This window comes from Lathyrus oleraceus, unplaced genomic scaffold, assembly GCF_024323335.1.
Source record: "Lathyrus oleraceus cultivar Zhongwan6 unplaced genomic scaffold, CAAS_Psat_ZW6_1.0 chrUn0119, whole genome shotgun sequence".
Lineage (NCBI taxonomy): Eukaryota > Viridiplantae > Streptophyta > Magnoliopsida > Fabales > Fabaceae > Lathyrus > Lathyrus oleraceus.
The window spans coordinates 83124-106469 of NW_026112510.1; the positions used below are offsets into that span (position 1 = coordinate 83124).

General features: G+C 31.1%; 8 non-coding genes across 8 annotated transcripts; all 8 read right to left on the reverse strand.

Annotated features, from left to right (window-relative positions):
- Positions 1 to 840: 840 nt before the first annotated feature.
- On the reverse strand, positions 841 to 914 carry TRNAV-AAC (transfer RNA valine (anticodon AAC)). Its single transcript has one exon. It is a non-coding gene; the product is annotated as a tRNA-Val (tRNA).
- Positions 915 to 2729: 1815 nt separating this feature from the next.
- TRNAV-AAC (transfer RNA valine (anticodon AAC)) lies at positions 2730 to 2803 on the reverse strand. Its single transcript has one exon. It is a non-coding gene; the product is annotated as a tRNA-Val (tRNA).
- A 1797-nt stretch (positions 2804 to 4600) lies between these two features.
- On the reverse strand, positions 4601 to 4674 carry TRNAV-AAC (transfer RNA valine (anticodon AAC)). The gene has a single exon. It is a non-coding gene; the product is annotated as a tRNA-Val (tRNA).
- Positions 4675 to 6494: 1820 nt separating this feature from the next.
- TRNAV-AAC (transfer RNA valine (anticodon AAC)) lies at positions 6495 to 6568 on the reverse strand. The gene has a single exon. It is a non-coding gene; the product is annotated as a tRNA-Val (tRNA).
- A 1823-nt stretch (positions 6569 to 8391) lies between these two features.
- On the reverse strand, positions 8392 to 8465 carry TRNAV-AAC (transfer RNA valine (anticodon AAC)). The gene has a single exon. It is a non-coding gene; the product is annotated as a tRNA-Val (tRNA).
- Positions 8466 to 10290: 1825 nt separating this feature from the next.
- Positions 10291 to 10364, reverse strand: TRNAV-AAC (transfer RNA valine (anticodon AAC)). The gene has a single exon. It is a non-coding gene; the product is annotated as a tRNA-Val (tRNA).
- A 1822-nt stretch (positions 10365 to 12186) lies between these two features.
- Positions 12187 to 12260, reverse strand: TRNAV-AAC (transfer RNA valine (anticodon AAC)). Its single transcript has one exon. It is a non-coding gene; the product is annotated as a tRNA-Val (tRNA).
- Positions 12261 to 14081: 1821 nt separating this feature from the next.
- On the reverse strand, positions 14082 to 14155 carry TRNAV-AAC (transfer RNA valine (anticodon AAC)). The gene has a single exon. It is a non-coding gene; the product is annotated as a tRNA-Val (tRNA).
- Between the last annotated feature and the right edge of the window lie 9191 nt (positions 14156 to 23346).

The following is a 23346-nucleotide window of genomic DNA, read 5'->3' on the forward strand; positions in this document are numbered from 1 at the left end:
TAAATTGTTTTTAATAGAAAGATTATTCATAGGACTTAGTCATAATCTCTTAATTCACAATACGAAGTTTTAGTTTGGAAAAAGAATTTTATGACACTTTAAACTACTACGTAATCATAACACAAATAAATAACGATTTTTTTTAATGTGAACATAAAAAAAAGGTAGTATGGGACTATCCATTAAATTCCACTTCAACTATAATAAATTGAAAACAATATTCTATACTCCATTTACTCGGCCTCCACCAAAGATAACATAGATTTGTATTGTTTGGTAACTTATTCTCTTTTCAACAACTTCTATTCTTTTTCTTGCCTCCCACATTTGGCAATCACCCAGTTAAAGTATTTTATCCTTTACTTCCACACTCATCAAGATAAAAAGACGAGTCAGTCTCTCTATAAGACTTGAAAAGATGATTTATTCTATATCCCAGACTATGAACCTTCTGAAACGCTGATTTTTTTCGATTTCAGCGGTTCGCAATCGATTTTTATGGTTTTGTTTTATAGGTTATTATGTTTAATTGGACATGACACTGTTCCGTTTTCTCTTCAACTAGTCATAGCGGCCTGTCTGGTACGGTTTTGATCGCAATGTGTCTATGGTCTTCAAAGTGCTTAATCAACTTCGTTCTTCGTCCTAGTCATTTTTAAATAATATGTAATGTAGCTATATTCTCTCTTACGACATGTCTCTTTGGCTCATTGAAGAAAATAAATTTATTTTGTTGATTCACAAAATTGTAAATTAACTTTTGAAATTAATGTTGATGCATTGTAAAATTTACAAAATTATAGTGGTAAGCATTAAATTCAAATTAGAGTTAACACCTTTTGGCTTCGCCCAGGCTCAAACTGGGGACCTTCAGTGTGTTAGACTGACGTGATAACCAACTACACCACGAAACCACCTATGTTTCATTGAAACATTTTAAATGATTTTAATAAAAGTATTTGTAATTGTATTTTATTGATTAGTTGTTATTCCATTTACATGTAGTTATAAATGTGAATGTTTCAATTGTTTGACTGATGAAAGTTTATTATTATATCAATTTTAATGATAGTTCATATGGTTTTAAGTAACACGACCTTTCGTGAAAAAGAATTAATTAATCCATCAGACTCATAATATGTGTCAGTTTTGAAAAAACAAAAATCTGTTTCAAATCATTTGTCCATTAAAAATACCAAAGAAAAATTTATTATTATTTCCCCCCCCCCCCCCCAAGTTACCATTATTTTTTAAACCTTTACCCACATATGCATTCCTCTGACTACTATTATTAAAAATTTATTATTAAATAATATTGATTTTATATTGGAAATTAACAAACTAACTATTAATATAAGAAATGTGTCAATATCATTAAAGACAATTTTAAATTAGAATGATGGAGTAGTATATTTATATAAAATAGATTTCAGAAAAGAAAGAAAATAAGAATTAGGGGTTATGTTCAGAAAATAAGTAATAGATATGTTGAGAATTTAAATGAATTCTAGTTAAGTAAAGTAGTTAACAGTGAATTTAATCACATATTTAAATAGGAGTGTTGTGAGAGTCAATTATATGAGACCTAATTATGGGTTGAACACTTTTGGATTTTGCTACCTAATTCATTGTATATATAACAATAGTTAAAACTGAACCAAACAATAAATTGGTGTAGATAAGAGTGTAAGGTTTTAAGTTTGGCTAGAGTCGAGCCAATGTCGAATCGGAAACAATTCATTTGACAATTTTAATTTAATATAAGATATATTTATTTGTTTATTACCAAAGAAATAAAATTTCCATATTTTATACAAATATGGTAGTACTACACGAGTGAGTATTGAATTTGTAAATAAACACAAGGAATAAATTTGGTATTTGATCTTAAATTGTTTTTAATAGAAAGATTATTCATAGGACTTAGTCATAATCTCTTAATTCACAATACGAAGTTTTAGTTTGGAAAAAGAATTTTATGACACTTTAAACTACTACGTAATCATAACACAAATAAATAACGATTTTTTTTAATGTGAACATAAAAAAAAGGTAGTATGGGACTATCCATTAAATTCCACTTCAACTATAATAAATTGAAAACAATATTCTATACTCCATTTACTCGGCCTCCACCAAAGATAACATAGATTTGTATTGTTTGGTAACTTATTCTCTTTTCAACAACTTCTATTCTTTTTCTTGCCTCCCACATTTGGCAATCACCCAGTTAAAGTATTTTATCCTTTACTTCCACACTCATCAAGATAAAAGACGAGTCAGTCTCTCTATAAGACTTGAAAAGATGATTTATTCTATATCCCAGACTATGAACCTTCTGAAACGCTGATTTTTTTCGATTTCAGCGGTTCGCAATCGATTTTTATGGTTTTGTTTTATAGGTTATTATGTTTAATTGGACATGACACTGTTCCGTTTTCTCTTCAACTAGTCATAGCGGCCTGTCTGGTACGGTTTTGATCGCAATGTGTCTATGGTCTTCAAAGTGCTTAATCAACTTCGTTCTTCGTCCTAGTCATTTTTAAATAATATGTAATGTAGCTATATTCTCTCTTACGACATGTCTCTTTGGCTCATTGAAGAAAATAAATTTTATTTAGTTGATTCACAAAATTGTAAATTAACTTTTGAAATTAATGTTGATGCATTGTAAAATTTACAAAATTATAGTGGTAAGCATTAAAATTCAAATTAGAGTTAACACCTTTTGGCTTCGCCCAGGCTCAAACTGGGGACCTTCAGTGTGTTAGACTGACGTGATAACCAACTACACCACGAAACCACCTATGTTTCATTGAAACATTTTAAATGATTTTAATAAAAGTATTTGTAATTGTATTTTATTGATTAGTTGTTATTCCATTTACATGTAGTTATAAATGTGAATGTTTCAATTGTTTGACTGATGAAAGTTTATTATTATATCAATTTTAATGATAGTTCATATGGTTTTAAGTAACACGACCTTTCGTGAAAAAGAATTAATTAATCCATCAGACTCATAATATGTGTCAGTTTTGAAAAAACAAAAATCTGTTTCAAATCATTTGTCCATTAAAAATACCAAAGAAAAATTTATTATTATTTCCCCCCAAGGTTACCATTATTTTTTAAACCTTTACCCACATATGCATTCCTCTGACTACTATTATTAAAAATATATTATTAAATAATATTGATTTTATATTGGAAATCAACAAACTAACTATTAATATAAGAAATGTGTCAATATCATTAAAGACAATTTTAAATTAGAATGATGGAGTAGTATATTTATATAAAATAGATTTCAGAAAAGAAAGAAAATAAGAATTAGGGGTTATGTTCAGAAAATAAGTAATAGATAATGTTGAGAATTTAAATGAATTCTAGTTAAGTAAAGTAGTTAACAGTGAATTTAATCACATATTTAAATAGGAGTGTTGTGAGAGTCAATTATGGTATGAGACCTAATTATGGGTTGAACACTTTTGGATTTTGCTACCTAATTCATTGTATATATAACAATAGTTAAAACTGAACCAAACAATAAATTGGTGTAGATAAGAGTGTAAGGTTTTAAGTTTTGGCTAGAGTCGAGCCAATGTCAATCGACAATTTTAATTTAATATAAGATATATTTATTTGTTTTATTACCAAAGAAATAAAATTTCCATATTTTATACAAATATGGTAGTACTACACGAGTGAGTATTGAATTTGTAAATAAACACAAGGAATAAATTTGGTATTTGATCTTAAATTGTTTTTAATAGAAAGATTATTCATAGGACTTAGTCATAATCTCTTAATTCACAATACGAAGTTTTAGTTTGGAAAAAGAATTTTATGACACTTTAAACTACTACATAATCATAACACAAATAAATAACGATTTTTTTTAATGTGAACATAAAAAAAGGTAGTATGGGACTATCCATTAAATTCCACTTCAACTATAATAAATTGAAAACAATATTCTATACTCCATTTACTCGGCCTCCACCAAAGATAACATAGATTTGTATTGTTTGGTAACTTATTCTCTTTTCAACAACTTCTATTCTTTTTCTTGCCTCCCACATTTGGCAATCACCCAGTTAAAGTATTTTATCCTTTACTTCCACACTCATCAAGATAAAAAGACGAGTCAGTCTCTCTATAAGACTTGAAAAGATGATTTATTCTATATCCCAGACTATGAACCTTCTGAAACGCTGATTTTTTTCGATTTCAGCGGTTCGCAATCGATTTTTATGGTTTTGTTTTATAGGTTATTATGTTTAATTGGACATGACACTGTTCCGTTTTCTCTTCAACTAGTCATAGCGGCCTGTCTGGTACGGTTTTGATCGCAATGTGTCTATGGTCTTCAAAGTGCTTAATCAACTTCGTTCTTCGTCCTAGTCATTTTTAAATAATATGTAATGTAGCTATATTCTCTCTTACGACATGTCTCTTTGGCTCATTGAAGAAAATAAATTTTATTTAGTTGATTCACAAAATTGTAAATTAACTTTTGAAATTAATGTTGATGCATTGTAAAATTTACAAAATTATAGTGGTAAGCATTAAAATTCAAATTAGAGTTAACACCTTTTGGCTTCGCCCAGGCTCAAACTGGGGACCTTCAGTGTGTTAGACTGACGTGATAACCAACTACACCACGAAACCACCTATGTTTCATTGAAACATTTTAAATGATTTTAATAAAAGTATTTGTAATTGTATTTTATTGATTAGTTGTTATTCCATTTACATGTAGTTATAAATGTGAATGTTTCAATTGTTTGACTGATGAAAGTTTATTATTATATCAATTTTAATGATAGTTCATATGGTTTTAAGTAACACGACCTTTCGTGAAAAAGAATTAATTAATCCATCAGACTCATAATATGTGTCAGTTTTGAAAAAACAAAAATCTGTTTCAAATCATTTGTCCATTAAAAATACCAAAGAAAAATTTATTATTATTCCCCCCCCCCCCAAGGTTACCATTATTTTTTAAACCTTTACCCACATATGCATTCCTCTGACTACTATTATTAAAAATTTATTATTAAATAATATTGATTTTATATTGGAAATTAACAAACTAACTATTAATATAAGAAATGTGTCAATATCATTAAAGACAATTTTAAATTAGAATGATGGAGTAGTATATTTATATAAAATAGATTTCAGAAAAGAAAGAAAATAAGAATTAGGGGTTATGTTCAGAAAATAAGTAATAGATAATGTTGAGAATTTAAATGAATTCTAGTTAAGTAAAGTAGTTAACAGTGAATTTAATCACATATTTAAATAGGAGTGTTGTGAGAGTCAATTATGGCATGAGACCTAATTATGGGTTGAACACTTTTGGATTTTGCTACCTAATTCATTGTATATATAACAATAGTTAAAACTGAACCAAACAATAAATTGGTGTAGATAAGAGTGTAAGGTTTTAAGTTTTGGCTAGAGTCGAGCCAATGTCGAATCGGAAACAATTCATTTGACAATTTTAATTTAATATAAGATATATTTATTTGTTTTATTACCAAAGAAATAAAATTTCCATATTTTATACAAATATGGTAGTACTACACGAGTGAGTATTGAATTTGTAAATAAACACAAGGAATAAATTTGGTATTTGATCTTAAATTGTTTTTAATAGAAAGATTATTCATAGGACTTAGTCATAATCTCTTAATTCACAATACGAAGTTTTAGTTTGGAAAAAGAATTTTATGACACTTTAAACTACTACGTAATCATAACACAAATAAATAACGATTTTTTTTTAATGTGAACATAAAAAAAAGGTAGTATGGGACTATCCATTAAATTCCACTTCAACTATAATAAATTGAAAACAATATTCTATACTCCATTTACTCGGCCTCCACCAAAGATAACATAGATTTGTATTGTTTGGTAACTTATTCTCTTTTCAACAACTTCTATTCTTTTTCTTGCCTCCCACATTTGGCAATCACCCAGTTAAAGTATTTTATCCTTTACTTCCACACTCATCAAGATAAAAAGACGAGTCAGTCTCTCTATAAGACTTGAAAAGATGATTTATTCTATATCCCAGACTATGAACCTTCTGAAACGCTGATTTTTTTCGATTTCAGCGGTTCGCAATCGATTTTTATGGTTTTGTTTTATAGGTTATTATGTTTAATTGGACATGACACTGTTCCGTTTTCTCTTCAACTAGTCATAGCGGCCTGTCTGGTACGGTTTTGATCGCAATGTGTCTATGGTCTTCAAAGTGCTTAATCAACTTCGTTCTTCGTCCTAGTCATTTTTAAATAATATGTAATGTAGCTATATTCTCTCTTACGACATGTCTCTTTGGCTCATTGAAGAAAATAAATTTTATTTAGTTGATTCACAAAATTGTAAATTAACTTTTGAAATTAATGTTGATGCATTGTAAAATTTACAAAATTATAGTGGTAAGCATTAAAATTCAAATTAGAGTTAACACCTTTTGGCTTCGCCCAGGCTCAAACTGGGGACCTTCAGTGTGTTAGACTGACGTGATAACCAACTACACCACGAAACCACCTATGTTTCATTGAAACATTTTAAATGATTTTAATAAAAGTATTTGTAATTGTATTTTATTGATTAGTTGTTATTCCATTTACATGTAGTTATAAATGTGAATGTTTCAATTGTTTGACTGATGAAAGTTTATTATTATATCAATTTTAATGATAGTTCATATGGTTTTAAGTAACACGACCTTTCGTGAAAAAGAATTAATTAATCCATCAGACTCATAATATGTGTCAGTTTTGAAAAAACAAAAATCTGTTTCAAATCATTTGTCCATTAAAAATACCAAAGAAAAATTTATTATTATTTCCCCCCCCCCCCCCCAAGGTTACCATTATTTTTTAAACCTTTACCCACATATGCATTCCTCTGACTACTATTATTAAAAATTTATTATTAAATAATATTGATTTTATATTGGAAATTAACAAACTAACTATTAATATAAGAAATGTGTCAATATCATTAAAGACAATTTTAAATTAGAATGATGGAGTAGTATATTTATATAAAATAGATTTCAGAAAAGAAAGAAAATAAGAATTAGGGGTTATGTTCAGAAAATAAGTAATAGATAATGTTGAGAATTTAAATGAATTCTAGTTAAGTAAAGTAGTTAACAGTGAATTTAATCACATATTTAAATAGGAGTGTTGTGAGAGTCAATTATGGCATGAGACCTAATTATGGGTTGAACACTTTTGGATTTTGCTACCTAATTCATTGTATATATAACAATAGTTAAAACTGAACCAAACAATAAATTGGTGTAGATAAGAGTGTAAGGTTTTAAGTTTTGGCTAGAGTCGAGCCAATGTCGAATCGGAAACAATTCATTTGACAATTTTAATTTAATATAAGATATATTTATTTGTTTTATTACCAAAGAAATAAAATTTCCATATTTTATACAAATATGGTAGTACTACACGAGTGAGTATTGAATTTGTAAATAAACACAAGGAATAAATTTGGTATTTGATCTTAAATTGTTTTTAATAGAAAGATTATTCATAGGACTTAGTCATAATCTCTTAATTCACAATACGAAGTTTTAGTTTGGAAAAAGAATTTTATGACACTTTAAACTACTACGTAATCATAACACAAATAAATAACGATTTTTTTTAATGTGAACATAAAAAAAAGGTAGTATGGGACTATCCATTAAATTCCACTTCAACTATAATAAATTGAAAACAATATTCTATACTCCATTTACTCGGCCTCCACCAAAGATAACATAGATTTGTATTGTTTGGTAACTTATTCTCTTTTCAACAACTTCTATTCTTTTTCTTGCCTCCCACATTTGGCAATCACCCAGTTAAAGTATTTTATCCTTTACTTCCACACTCATCAAGATAAAAAGACGAGTCAGTCTCTCTATAAGACTTGAAAAGATGATTTATTCTATATCCCAGACTATGAACCTTCTGAAACGCTGATTTTTTTCGATTTCAGCGGTTCGCAATCGATTTTTATGGTTTTGTTTTATAGGTTATTATGTTTAATTGGACATGACACTGTTCCGTTTTCTCTTCAACTAGTCATAGCGGCCTGTCTGGTACGGTTTTGATCGCAATGTGTCTATGGTCTTCAAAGTGCTTAATCAACTTCGTTCTTCGTCCTAGTCATTTTTAAATAATATGTAATGTAGCTATATTCTCTCTTACGACATGTCTCTTTGGCTCATTGAAGAAAATAAATTTTATTTAGTTGATTCACAAAATTGTAAATTAACTTTTGAAATTAATGTTGATGCATTGTAAAATTTACAAAATTATAGTGGTAAGCATTAAAATTCAAATTAGAGTTAACACCTTTTGGCTTCGCCCAGGCTCAAACTGGGGACCTTCAGTGTGTTAGACTGACGTGATAACCAACTACACCACGAAACCACCTATGTTTCATTGAAACATTTTAAATGATTTTAATAAAAGTATTTGTAATTGTATTTTATTGATTAGTTGTTATTCCATTTACATGTAGTTATAAATGTGAATGTTTCAATTGTTTGACTGATGAAAGTTTATTATTATATCAATTTTAATGATAGTTCATATGGTTTTAAGTAACACGACCTTTCGTGAAAAAGAATTAATTAATCCATCAGACTCATAATATGTGTCAGTTTTGAAAAAACAAAAATCTGTTTCAAATCATTTGTCCATTAAAAATACCAAAGAAAAATTTATTATTATTTCCCCCCCCCCCCCCCCAAGGTTACCATTATTTTTTAAACCTTTACCCACATATGCATTCCTCTGACTACTATTATTAAAAATTTATTATTAAATAATATTGATTTTATATTGGAAATTAACAAACTAACTATTAATATAAGAAATGTGTCAATATCATTAAAGACAATTTTAAATTAGAATGATGGAGTAGTATATTTATATAAAATAGATTTCAGAAAAGAAAGAAAATAAGAATTAGGGGTTATGTTCAGAAAATAAGTAATAGATAATGTTGAGAATTTAAATGAATTCTAGTTAAGTAAAGTAGTTAACAGTGAATTTAATCACATATTTAAATAGGAGTGTTGTGAGAGTCAATTATGGCATGAGACCTAATTATGGGTTGAACACTTTTGGATTTTGCTACCTAATTCATTGTATATATAACAATAGTTAAAACTGAACCAAACAATAAATTGGTGTAGATAAGAGTGTAAGGTTTTAAGTTTTGGCTAGAGTCGAGCCAATGTCGAATCGGAAACAATTCATTTGACAATTTTAATTTAATATAAGATATATTTATTTGTTTTATTACCAAAGAAATAAAATTTCCATATTTTATACAAATATGGTAGTACTACACGAGTGAGTATTGAATTTGTAAATAAACACAAGGAATAAATTTGGTATTTGATCTTAAATTGTTTTTAATAGAAAGATTATTCATAGGACTTAGTCATAATCTCTTAATTCACAATACGAAGTTTTAGTTTGGAAAAAGAATTTTATGACACTTTAAACTACTACGTAATCATAACACAAATAAATAACGATTTTTTTTTAATGTGAACATAAAAAAAAGGTAGTATGGGACTATCCATTAAATTCCACTTCAACTATAATAAATTGAAAACAATATTCTATACTCCATTTACTCGGCCTCCACCAAAGATAACATAGATTTGTATTGTTTGGTAACTTATTCTCTTTTCAACAACTTCTATTCTTTTTCTTGCCTCCCACATTTGGCAATCACCCAGTTAAAGTATTTTATCCTTTACTTCCACACTCATCAAGATAAAAAGACGAGTCAGTCTCTCTATAAGACTTGAAAAGATGATTTATTCTATATCCCAGACTATGAACCTTCTGAAACGCTGATTTTTTTCGATTTCAGCGGTTCGCAATCGATTTTTATGGTTTTGTTTTATAGGTTATTATGTTTAATTGGACATGACACTGTTCCGTTTTCTCTTCAACTAGTCATAGCGGCCTGTCTGGTACGGTTTTGATCGCAATGTGTCTATGGTCTTCAAAGTGCTTAATCAACTTCGTTCTTCGTCCTAGTCATTTTTAAATAATATGTAATGTAGCTATATTCTCTCTTACGACATGTCTCTTTGGCTCATTGAAGAAAATAAATTTTATTTAGTTGATTCACAAAATTGTAAATTAACTTTTGAAATTAATGTTGATGCATTGTAAAATTTACAAAATTATAGTGGTAAGCATTAAAATTCAAATTAGAGTTAACACCTTTTGGCTTCGCCCAGGCTCAAACTGGGGACCTTCAGTGTGTTAGACTGACGTGATAACCAACTACACCACGAAACCACCTATGTTTCATTGAAACATTTTAAATGATTTTAATAAAAGTATTTGTAATTGTATTTTATTGATTAGTTGTTATTCCATTTACATGTAGTTATAAATGTGAATGTTTCAATTGTTTGACTGATGAAAGTTTATTATTATATCAATTTTAATGATAGTTCATATGGTTTTAAGTAACACGACCTTTCGTGAAAAAGAATTAATTAATCCATCAGACTCATAATATGTGTCAGTTTTGAAAAAACAAAAATCTGTTTCAAATCATTTGTCCATTAAAAATACCAAAGAAAAATTTATTATTATTCCCCCCCCCCCCCCAAGGTTACCATTATTTTTTAAACCTTTACCCACATATGCATTCCTCTGACTACTATTATTAAAAATTTATTATTAAATAATATTGATTTTATATTGGAAATTAACAAACTAACTATTAATATAAGAAATGTGTCAATATCATTAAAGACAATTTTAAATTAGAATGATGGAGTAGTATATTTATATAAAATAGATTTCAGAAAAGAAAGAAAATAAGAATTAGGGGTTATGTTCAGAAAATAAGTAATAGATAATGTTGAGAATTTAAATGAATTCTAGTTAAGTAAAGTAGTTAACAGTGAATTTAATCACATATTTAAATAGGAGTGTTGTGAGAGTCAATTATGGCATGAGACCTAATTATGGGTTGAACACTTTTGGATTTTGCTACCTAATTCATTGTATATATAACAATAGTTAAAACTGAACCAAACAATAAATTGGTGTAGATAAGAGTGTAAGGTTTTAAGTTTTGGCTAGAGTCGAGCCAATGTCGAATCGGAAACAATTCATTTGACAATTTTAATTTAATATAAGATATATTTATTTGTTTTATTACCAAAGAAATAAAATTTCCATATTTTATACAAATATGGTAGTACTACACGAGTGAGTATTGAATTTGTAAATAAACACAAGGAATAAATTTGGTATTTGATCTTAAATTGTTTTTAATAGAAAGATTATTCATAGGACTTAGTCATAATCTCTTAATTCACAATACGAAGTTTTAGTTTGGAAAAAGAATTTTATGACACTTTAAACTACTACGTAATCATAACACAAATAAATAACGATTTTTTTTTAATGTGAACATAAAAAAAAGGTAGTATGGGACTATCCATTAAATTCCACTTCAACTATAATAAATTGAAAACAATATTCTATACTCCATTTACTCGGCCTCCACCAAAGATAACATAGATTTGTATTGTTTGGTAACTTATTCTCTTTTCAACAACTTCTATTCTTTTTCTTGCCTCCCACATTTGGCAATCACCCAGTTAAAGTATTTTATCCTTTACTTCCACACTCATCAAGATAAAAAGACGAGTCAGTCTCTCTATAAGACTTGAAAAGATGATTTATTCTATATCCCAGACTATGAACCTTCTGAAACGCTGATTTTTTTCGATTTCAGCGGTTCGCAATCGATTTTTATGGTTTTGTTTTATAGGTTATTATGTTTAATTGGACATGACACTGTTCCGTTTTCTCTTCAACTAGTCATAGCGGCCTGTCTGGTACGGTTTTGATCGCAATGTGTCTATGGTCTTCAAAGTGCTTAATCAACTTCGTTCTTCGTCCTAGTCATTTTTAAATAATATGTAATGTAGCTATATTCTCTCTTACGACATGTCTCTTTGGCTCATTGAAGAAAATAAATTTTATTTTGTTGATTCACAAAATTGTAAATTAACTTTTGAAATTAATGTTGATGCATTGTAAAATTTACAAAATTATAGTGGTAAGCATTAAAATTCAAATTAGAGTTAACACCTTTTGGCTTCGCCCAGGCTCAAACTGGGGACCTTCAGTGTGTTAGACTGACGTGATAACCAACTACACCACGAAACCACCTATGTTTCATTGAAACATTTTAAATGATTTTAATAAAAGTATTTGTAATTGTATTTTATTGATTAGTTGTTATTCCATTTACATGTAGTTATAAATGTGAATGTTTCAATTGTTTGACTGATGAAAGTTTATTATTATATCAATTTTAATGATAGTTCATATGGTTTTAAGTAACACGACCTTTCGTGAAAAAGAATTAATTAATCCATCAGACTCATAATATGTGTCAGTTTTGAAAAAACAAAAATCTGTTTCAAATCATTTGTCCATTAAAAATACCAAAGAAAAATTTATTATTATCCCCCCCCCCCCCCAAGGTTACCATTATTTTTTAAACCTTTACCCACATATGCATTCCTCTGACTACTATTATTAAAAATTTATTATTAAATAATATTGATTTTATATTGGAAATTAACAAACTAACTATTAATATAAGAAATGTGTCAATATCATTAAAGACAATTTTAAATTAGAATGATGGAGTAGTATATTTATATAAAATAGATTTCAGAAAAGAAAGAAAATAAGAATTAGGGGTTATGTTCAGAAAATAAGTAATAGATAATGTTGAGAATTTAAATGAATTCTAGTTAAGTAAAGTAGTTAACAGTGAATTTAATCACATATTTAAATAGGAGTGTTGTGAGAGTCAATTATGGCATGAGACCTAATTATGGGTTGAACACTTTTGGATTTTGCTACCTAATTCATTGTATATATAACAATAGTTAAAACTGAACCAAACAATAAATTGGTGTAGATAAGAGTGTAAGGTTTTAAGTTTTGGCTAGAGTCGAGCCAATGTCGAATCGGAAACAATTCATTTGACAATTTTAATTTAATATAAGATATATTTATTTGTTTTATTACCAAAGAAATAAAATTTCCATATTTTATACAAATATGGTAGTACTACACGAGTGAGTATTGAATTTGTAAATAAACACAAGGAATAAATTTGGTATTTGATCTTAAATTGTTTTTAATAGAAAGATTATTCATAGGACTTAGTCATAATCTCTTAATTCACAATACGAAGTTTTAGTTTGGAAAAAGAATTTTATGACACTTTAAACTACTACGTAATCATAACACAAATAAATAACGATTTTTTTTTAATGTGAACATAAAAAAAAGGTAGTATGGGACTATCCATTAAATTCCACTTCAACTATAATAAATTGAAAACAATATTCTATACTCCATTTACTCGGCCTCCACCAAAGATAACATAGATTTGTATTGTTTGGTAACTTATTCTCTTTTCAACAACTTCTATTCTTTTTCTTGCCTCCCACATTTGGCAATCACCCAGTTAAAGTATTTTATCCTTTACTTCCACACTCATCAAGATAAAAAGACGAGTCAGTCTCTCTATAAGACTTGAAAAGATGATTTATTCTATATCCCAGACTATGAACCTTCTGAAACGCTGATTTTTTTCGATTTCAGCGGTTCGCAATCGATTTTTATGGTTTTGTTTTATAGGTTATTATGTTTAATTGGACATGACACTGTTCCGTTTTCTCTTCAACTAGTCATAGCGGCCTGTCTGGTACGGTTTTGATCGCAATGTGTCTATGGTCTTCAAAGTGCTTAATCAACTTCGTTCTTCGTCCTAGTCATTTTTAAATAATATGTAATGTAGCTATATTCTCTCTTACGACATGTCTCTTTGGCTCATTGAAGAAAATAAATTTTATTTTGTTGATTCACAAAATTGTAAATTAACTTTTGAAATTAATGTTGATGCATTGTAAAATTTACAAAATTATAGTGGTAAGCATTAAAATTCAAATTAGAGTTAACACCTTTTGGCTTCGCCCAGGCTCAAACTGGGGACCTTCAGTGTGTTAGACTGACGTGATAACCAACTACACCACGAAACCACCTATGTTTCATTGAAACATTTTAAATGATTTTAATAAAAGTATTTGTAATTGTATTTTATTGATTAGTTGTTATTCCATTTACATGTAGTTATAAATGTGAATGTTTCAATTGTTTGACTGATGAAAGTTTATTATTATATCAATTTTAATGATAGTTCATATGGTTTTAAGTAACACGACCTTTCGTGAAAAAGAATTAATTAATCCATCAGACTCATAATATGTGTCAGTTTTGAAAAAACAAAAATCTGTTTCAAATCATTTGTCCATTAAAAATACCAAAGAAAAATTTATTATTATTTCCCCCCCCCCCCCCCAAGGTTACCATTATTTTTTAAACCTTTACCCACATATGCATTCCTCTGACTACTATTATTAAAAATTTATTATTAAATAATATTGATTTTATATTGGAAATTAACAAACTAACTATTAATATAAGAAATGTGTCAATATCATTAAAGACAATTTTAAATTAGAATGATGGAGTAGTATATTTATATAAAATAGATTTCAGAAAAGAAAGAAAATAAGAATTAGGGGTTATGTTCAGAAAATAAGTAATAGATAATGTTGAGAATTTAAATGAATTCTAGTTAAGTAAAGTAGTTAACAGTGAATTTAATCACATATTTAAATAGGAGTGTTGTGAGAGTCAATTATGGCATGAGACCTAATTATGGGTTGAACACTTTTGGATTTTGCTACCTAATTCATTGTATATATAACAATAGTTAAAACTGAACCAAACAATAAATTGGTGTAGATAAGAGTGTAAGGTTTTAAGTTTTGGCTAGAGTCGAGCCAATGTCGAATCGGAAACAATTCATTTGACAATTTTAATTTAATATAAGATATATTTATTTGTTTTATTACCAAAGAAATAAAATTTCCATATTTTATACAAATATGGTAGTACTACACGAGTGAGTATTGAATTTGTAAATAAACACAAGGAATAAATTTGGTATTTGATCTTAAATTGTTTTTAATAGAAAGATTATTCATAGGACTTAGTCATAATCTCTTAATTCACAATACGAAGTTTTAGTTTGGAAAAAGAATTTTATGACACTTTAAACTACTACGTAATCATAACACAAATAAATAACGATTTTTTTTTAATGTGAACATAAAAAAAAAGGTAGTATGGGACTATCCATTAAATTCCACTTCAACTATAATAAATTGAAAACAATATTCTATACTCCATTTACTCGGCCTCCACCAAAGATAACATAGATTTGTATTGTTTGGTAACTTATTCTCTTTTCAACAACTTCTATTCTTTTTCTTGCCTCCCACATTTGGCAATCACCCAGTTAAAGTATTTTATCCTTTACTTCCACACTCATCAAGATAAAAAGACGAGTCAGTCTCTCTATAAGACTTGAAAAGATGATTTATTCTATATCCCAGACTATGAACCTTCTGAAACGCTGATTTTTTTCGATTTCAGCGGTTCGCAATCGATTTTTATGGTTTTGTTTTATAGGTTATTATGTTTAATTGGACATGACACTGTTCCGTTTTCTCTTCAACTAGTCATAGCGGCCTGTCTGGTACGGTTTTGATCGCAATGTGTCTATGGTCTTCAAAGTGCTTAATCAACTTCGTTCTTCGTCCTAGTCATTTTTAAATAATATGTAATGTAGCTATATTCTCTCTTACGACATGTCTCTTTGGCTCATTGAAGAAAATAAATTTTATTTTGTTGATTCACAAAATTGTAAATTAACTTTTGAAATTAATGTTGATGCATTGTAAAATTTACAAAATTATAGTGGTAAGCATTAAAATTCAAATTAGAGTTAACACCTTTTGGCTTCGCACAGGCTCAAACTGGGGACCTTCAGTGTGTTAGACTGACGTGATAACCAACTACACCACGAAACCACCTATGTTTCATTGAAACATTTTAAATGATTTTAATAAAAGTATTTGTAATTGTATTTTATTGATTAGTTGTTATTCCATTTACATGTAGTTATAAATGTGAATGTTTCAATTGTTTGACTGATGAAAGTTTATTATTATATCAATTTTAATGATAGTTCATATGGTTTTAAGTAACACGACCTTTCGTGAAAAAGAATTAATTAATCCATCAGACTCATAATATGTGTCAGTTTTGAAAAAACAAAAATCTGTTTAAAATCATTTGTCCATTAAAAATACCAAAGAAAAATTTATTATTATTCCCCCCCCCCCCCCCCCCAAGGTTACCATTATTTTTTAAACCTTTACCCACATATGCATTCCTCTGACTACTATTATTAAAAATTTATTATTAAATAATATTGATTTTATATTGGAAATTAACAAACTAACTATTAATATAAGAAATGTGTCAATATCAGTAAAGACAATTTTAAATTAGAATGATGGAGTAGTATATTTATATAAAATAGATTTCAGAAAAGAAAGAAAATAAGAATTAGGGGTTATGTTCAGAAAATAAGTAATAGATAATGTTGAGAATTTAAATGAATTCTAGTTAAGTAAAGTAGTTAACAGTGAATTTAATCACATATTTAAATTGGAGTGTTGTGAGAGTCAATTATGGCATGAGACCTAATTATGGGTTGAACACTTTTGGATTTTGCTACCTAATTCATTGTATATATAACAATAGTTAAAACTGAACCAAACAATAAATTGGTGTAGATAAGAGTGTAAGGTTTTAAGTTTTGGCTAGAGTCGAGCCAATGTCAAATCGGAAACAATTCATTTGACAATTTTAATTTAATATAAGATATATTTATTTGTTTTATTACCAAAGAAATAAAATTTCCATATTTTATACAAATATGGTAGTACTACACGAGTGAGTATTGAATTTGTAAATAAACACAAGGAATAAATTTGGTATTTGATCTTAAATTGTTTTTAATAAAAGATTATTCATAGGACTTAGTCATAATCTCTTAATTCACAATACGAAGTTTTAGTTTGGAAAAAGAATTTTATGACACTTTAAACTACTACGTAATCATAACACAAATAAATAACGATTTTTTTTTAATGTGAACATAAAAAAAAAGGTAGTATGGGACTATCCATTAAATTCCACTTCAACTATAATAAATTGAAAACAATATTCTATACTCCATTTACTCGGCCTCCACCAAAGATAACATAGATTTGTATTGTTTGGTAACTTATTCTCTTTTCAACAACTTCTATTCTTTTTCTTGCCTCCCACATTTGGCAATCACCCAGTTAAAGTATTTTATCCTTTACTTCCACACTCATCAAGATAAAAAGACGAGTCAGTCTCTCTATAAGACTTGAAAAGATGATTTATTCTATATCCCAGACTATGAACCTTCTGAAACGCTGATTTTTTTCGATTTCAGCGGTTCGCAATCGATTTTTATGGTTTTGTTTTATAGGTTATTATGTTTAATTGGACATGACACTGTTCCGTTTTCTCTTCAACTAGTCATAGCGGCCTGTCTGGTACGGTTTTGATCGCAATGTGTCTATGGTCTTCAAAGTACTTAATCAACTTCGTTCTTCGTCCTAGTCATTTTTAAATAATATGGAATGTAGCTATATTCTCTCTTACGACATGTCTCTTTGGCTCATTGAAGAAAATAAATTTTATTTTGTTGATTCACAAAATTGTAAATTAACTTTTGAAATTAATGTTGATGCATTGTAAAATTTACAAAATTATAGTGGTAAGCATTAAAATTCAAATTAGAGTTAACACCTTTTGGCTTCGCACAGGCTCAAACTGGGGACCTTCAGTGTGTTAGACTGACGTGATAACCAACTACACCACGAAACCACCTATGTTTCATTGAAACATTTTAAATGATTTTAATAAAAGTATTTGTAATTGTATTTTATTGATTAGTTGTTGTCATACGGTGAACTGGACTTTTTGTGGTTTTAATCGCAATGTCGCGGTTAGCAAGAGTCGCCACCAACTTTTCTTTTATCCAATAAGGAAAGGTGGAATAGAACAGGAAAGACCTTAATTTAGATTTTGGGTTCGGGAGGTACATTATACAAAGGGAAGGTGTTAGCACCCTTTGTATCCATGGTTATCCATGGGCTCTTAATTGCTCGATCACTTATATTATTTTTGTCTAAAAAAGTGTTTGTGAATTGTTTGGAAAATTGTTTTGAAAAGAGAATTTAACTTTGTAATGATTCTTGTATGAATGTATACAAAGTGGTTATCCCGTTTTAGTTTTGAAAATTGTTTAGAAAAATATAACTCGGTAATGATTCTAGTATGAATGTATACCAAGTGGTGATTTTCTAAAGGCATTTTGAAAGGTGTGAGGTGCAAAAAAAATGTTTTAAGTTGTGAGCCAGCAATTAAGAGTTATACCGACCCAAGGTCTTTACGGGCATTTCCTATCCTTATGAGGGTAAAACTGTCCTTATTATTGAGAAATAAGTAGTTTTATCCTTTGGATGTAAAAGGGTCATCGTAGGGTCATCGATTGGTCATTGAAGGCAACAGTTATGAGGATACCTTAGCATTCGAAGGGACTATCATCATTTAACCGTAGGCAACATCGGAGGGTCATCGAGGGACAAAGTTGTATATTCGAAGGCAACATCCGAGGGACTATAATTTATTTTATGATGATTTAACCGAAGGGTCTTTGCTAAGGGTATCCCCACATTCGCGGGACATGACCGTAATATCGTAATCGTAAGGCAACAAAGAGAGGTCCAAGATCACTTATTCAAAGGCAAAGTTTTACAATTAATTAGGTGATTAGGAGGAATTCTCCCACATTAAAATTAATACATTAAAATTAATACATTAAAATTAATACATTAAAATTAATACATTAAAATTAATACATCAAAATTAATTAGGTAATTTAGGGTGAAAACTCCACAAGGGTATCCCACAAATAAAGTGGAATACCTAGCCAATAACCTTTTCCTGGGATATGTGAACCTTTTCGAAGCTCAAAAAGAAACATGTCAGAATACCAAATCAGGGTGCAATCGAAGATTACACCGGAAAAATATCGCAACAGTAAATAGGATAGGATGAATAATGCATGGCTATGATAAAAACATAAAAAAAAAACAGACTAGAAAAATCAGGTACTGTCTCGTTCGCCTCTGCCTCGCCTAGCGAAGGCCAGGCGAACGGCCACGGATTTTGAATTTTGAGAAAAACAGCCCCATGTTAGGAACCTTGAACTTTATGGCATTTTATCACAGGAACAGCATGGTCAAACATTCAGGGTATTCAGGCATATTTAAATTCACATACGAAAGCAAATTATATATCAACATTTAATCATGATGCATTATATGTGTAGATATGGCCAATTGAAAGTATAAACAATAGAGATATGCAAACCTGTTTGCCAATTCAAGGTTGAAGGGATTGACCACTTGTGGTATCGGAATGAGTTAGGCGGCGGGAATTGGGCGGCAATGGCTTCGGGGCGGATGAGCTGCCTTCAGGGTTTCTTTATTCTGAATTCTCCGGGTTGGCAGGGTTCCTATGCCAAAGTTTCTATCCGTCCTTCTCTGTTCTCTCTCTTTCTTTTTCCTCAAGGTTTTGTTCCAAGGAAACCTCAGAGTGTTTTGCTTCTCTTCCTTCTTTCTCTAGTGAATCTCCCAGTGTAAACTCTAAGTCTAACTCCAAGTCCTTTTCCTCTACTGAAACTTCAGTATTTATAGACTAATTTTGTGGGTAATGGGCTTGGAATGAGGGAGACCCAAGTCCAAAATAATTTGTTATATTTTATTTATTTATTTATTTTAATTATTTAATTAATTAATTAATTAATTAATTAATTAATTAATTAAATTTTTTTTTTTTTCAGGAAAAATGATGGGTAAATTTTGGGGTATGACAGCTGCCCCTGTTCAATATTCTTGAACCGAGAGAGTTAGGATGGCGTGTATGCCATTCGTGGTCTGGAGGTGGAAGATTATTGAACACTAGAATGCCCCAAAAATTTGCACTTGAGGATCGACAGTTGGTCTTGATGGAGATGGGCTTAAAGATGCCATCCGGGAGGTTTGATGACGAAAGCTTCAGATCGAGCCGTACATTAGGCCAATTGGAAGACATGGGTGCCACACTGGGTCGTACATTAGACCGAATAATGAGTCATCCATTAGGCTGCCGACTTCGCTGGGGAGTCGGAGTGTGTCATATGCTGTTGGGGATAAAGGATCAGAATGGACCATACGCTAGATCGTATCTGAGTTGAAGAGAGAGCCGTCCGTTAGGCTGAATCTGATGATGAAAGGGGTAGTCGTACACTAGACTACACTTCAGAAATGTACCGTACACTAGGTAGCATCTGAGTAGTTGAGGATCCGAATGGGTCGTACGTTAGACCGCATTGGAGTTGCTGGAGCTCAGAATGGATCGTACATTAAATCGAATCTGAGTTGCAGAATGAGTCGTCCAGTAGGCTGAATCTGATGGTAAAAGGGAGTAGTCGTACACTAGACTACACTTCAGAAATGTACCGTACACTAGGTAGCATCTGAGTAAGGGAGTAGCCGTATACTAGACTACCATTCAGAAATGTACCTGTCCGAAGGTAGCATCTGAGAAAGGGAGTAGCCGTATACTGGACTACCATCCAGAAATGTACCTGTCCGAAGGTAGCGTCTGGGAAAGGGAGTAGCCGTATACTAGACTACCATCCAGAAATGTACCTGTCCGAAGGTAGCATCTGGGAAAGGGAGTAGCCGTATACTGGACTACCATCCAGAAATGTACCTGTCCGAAGGTAGCATCTGGGAAAGGGAGTAGCCGCATACTAGACTACCATTCAGAAATGTACCTGTCCGAAGGTAGCATCTGAGTAAGGGAGTAGCTGTATACTGGACTACCATCCAGAAATGTACCTGTCCGAAGGTAGCATCTGGGAAAGGGAGTAGCCGTATACTGGACTACCATCCATAAATGTACCTGTCCGAAGGTAGCATCTGGGAAAGGGAGTAGCCGTATACTAGACTACCATCCAGAAATGTACTTGTCCGAAGGTAGCATCTGGGAAAGGGAGTAGCCGTATATTGGACTACCATCCAGAAATGTACCTGTCCGAAGGTAGCATCTGGGAAAGGGAGTAGCCGCATACTAGACTACCATTCAGAAATGTACCTGTCCGAAGGTAGCATCTGGGAAAGGGAGTAGCCGTATACTGGACTACCATCCAGAAATGTACCTGTCCGAAGGTAGCGTCTGGGAAAGGGAGTAGCCGTATACTAGACTACCATTCAGAAATGTACCTGTCCGAAGGTAGCATCTGAGAAAGGGAGTAGCCGTATACTAGACTACCATCCAGAAATGTACCTGTCCGAAGGTAGCATCTGCGAAAGGGAGTAGCCGTATACTAGACTACCATCCAGAAATGTACCTGTCCGAAGGTAGCATCTGGGAAAGGGAGTAGCCGTATACTGGACTACCATCCAGAAATGTACCTGTCCGAAGGTAGCATCTGGTCAGATGAAGGTCTAACTTGGTCGTGCATTAGACTGTACTTGAGTTGAAGAAGGTCAGAATGGATCGTACGCTAGATCGTATCTGAGTTGTTGAGGGTCAGAATGGATCGTCCGTTAGATCGTATCTGAGTTGAAGAAGGTCAGAATGGATCGTACGCTAGATCGTATCTGAGTTGTTGAAGGTCAGAATGGATCATACATTAGATCGTCTCTGAGTTGTCGAAGGTCAGAATGGATCGTATGCTAGATCGTATCTGAGTTGGAGGAGTCATATGTTGAGCTGAATCAGAATGAACCGTATGTTAGGCTGTATCTGTATACGTTGTACTTGTAATAAATGTCTGGGATGGGCTTAAAGATGCCATCGCTAGGAGGATATCGAAGTGTTGTCAGAATGAATGTTCCCATGAATTGCATCTGGAATATGTATCTGAATCTTGTCTGTGATTGATAAAGGCGTTTGCCTGAATGAGCCTTTTACTTTGACTATATCAGGAGGATAATTAACCTGCAAAGAAAAGTTAGCTTTATGCTATGTCATGATGCATGAGATGTTTTATGCTTTCGAAAATAAATGCGAATGTTGTATGCATGCGTATGCTGTGAAATGATGTAATGAATGAGTTATGCGTATGAGAAGTTCTGCTTGGGACTCTACTGGGGAAAATAAATCCCCATCTACTGATTGGAGATATTCGTATTGAGGACCCTCTCTTGGCTGGGGGTTCTGATTTCTGTCTGATGGTAGAGATATTCAACAGAGCCTGGCTGGGGATGGATGAGATGATCAATCTGTCTGATGATGCCGACCTCTGTTGGGGAATAGCTGGCTGTGCCGGGGAATACTGCCAACTTCTTCTGGGGAAAAACAGGCTTGCTTGGGGAAGAGAATTGGTAGTGGATTCATTGGAAGCATGATTAGACCTTATCCTCGATCCCGAAGTCTTGTAGTAATTGCTATTGCTATTCTATGTACGTATTTTGATAAACATTGATCATATTCAAATGCACATATTAATTCAAATTAAATCAATGGACGTTTACGCAAACAAAACAGAAAAAGTAAAAACAAAAGTATCTTTTTTGAAAGAAGGTTGTATTGATTTTGAAAGGAGGCCTATAAACAGGCAATTTGTGTACAAGGAGACAGAAATCCTAGTAAGAGGAAATTGTCGAAAACAAAGAGATAACTATGTGGAAGAAGTCCTATTGATTTTAAGCCTACTACTGTCATTATGTCTTCGAGCATCTCATCCTTGCTGTCGGATAGAAGTGATTGGCTTGGTCAGTCCCTCGAACTTGGATGAAAGTTGACTGAGAACGGGACATAGTCATACGCTTTAATCCCTAATTTTTGCCTGGACCGCCTTTTCAGGTTTTCAGCCCACCAGGATACCCTTTTTTGCCCAAGCCACCTTTTCAGGTTTTCGACTGCCGGTGTACATTTTTTATATATATCCCTAATTTTTGCCCGAACCCTTTTGGTTCGCCGGGATGCCCTTACTTTATCCTAGATACGTCGATCTAGCGGGTCTTTTTCATGCGTAGTATTTTTTAACTATGTCCGCGTTCACGGGATGCGGGAAATCTTCGCCATCCACTGTAGCAAGTATCATGGCTCCACCAGAGAATACCTTCTTAACTACAAATGGCCCTTTGTACGTGGGAGTCCATTTGCCTCTGGGATCAGTTTGCGGTAGCACGATACACTTGATTACCAAGTCGCCAAT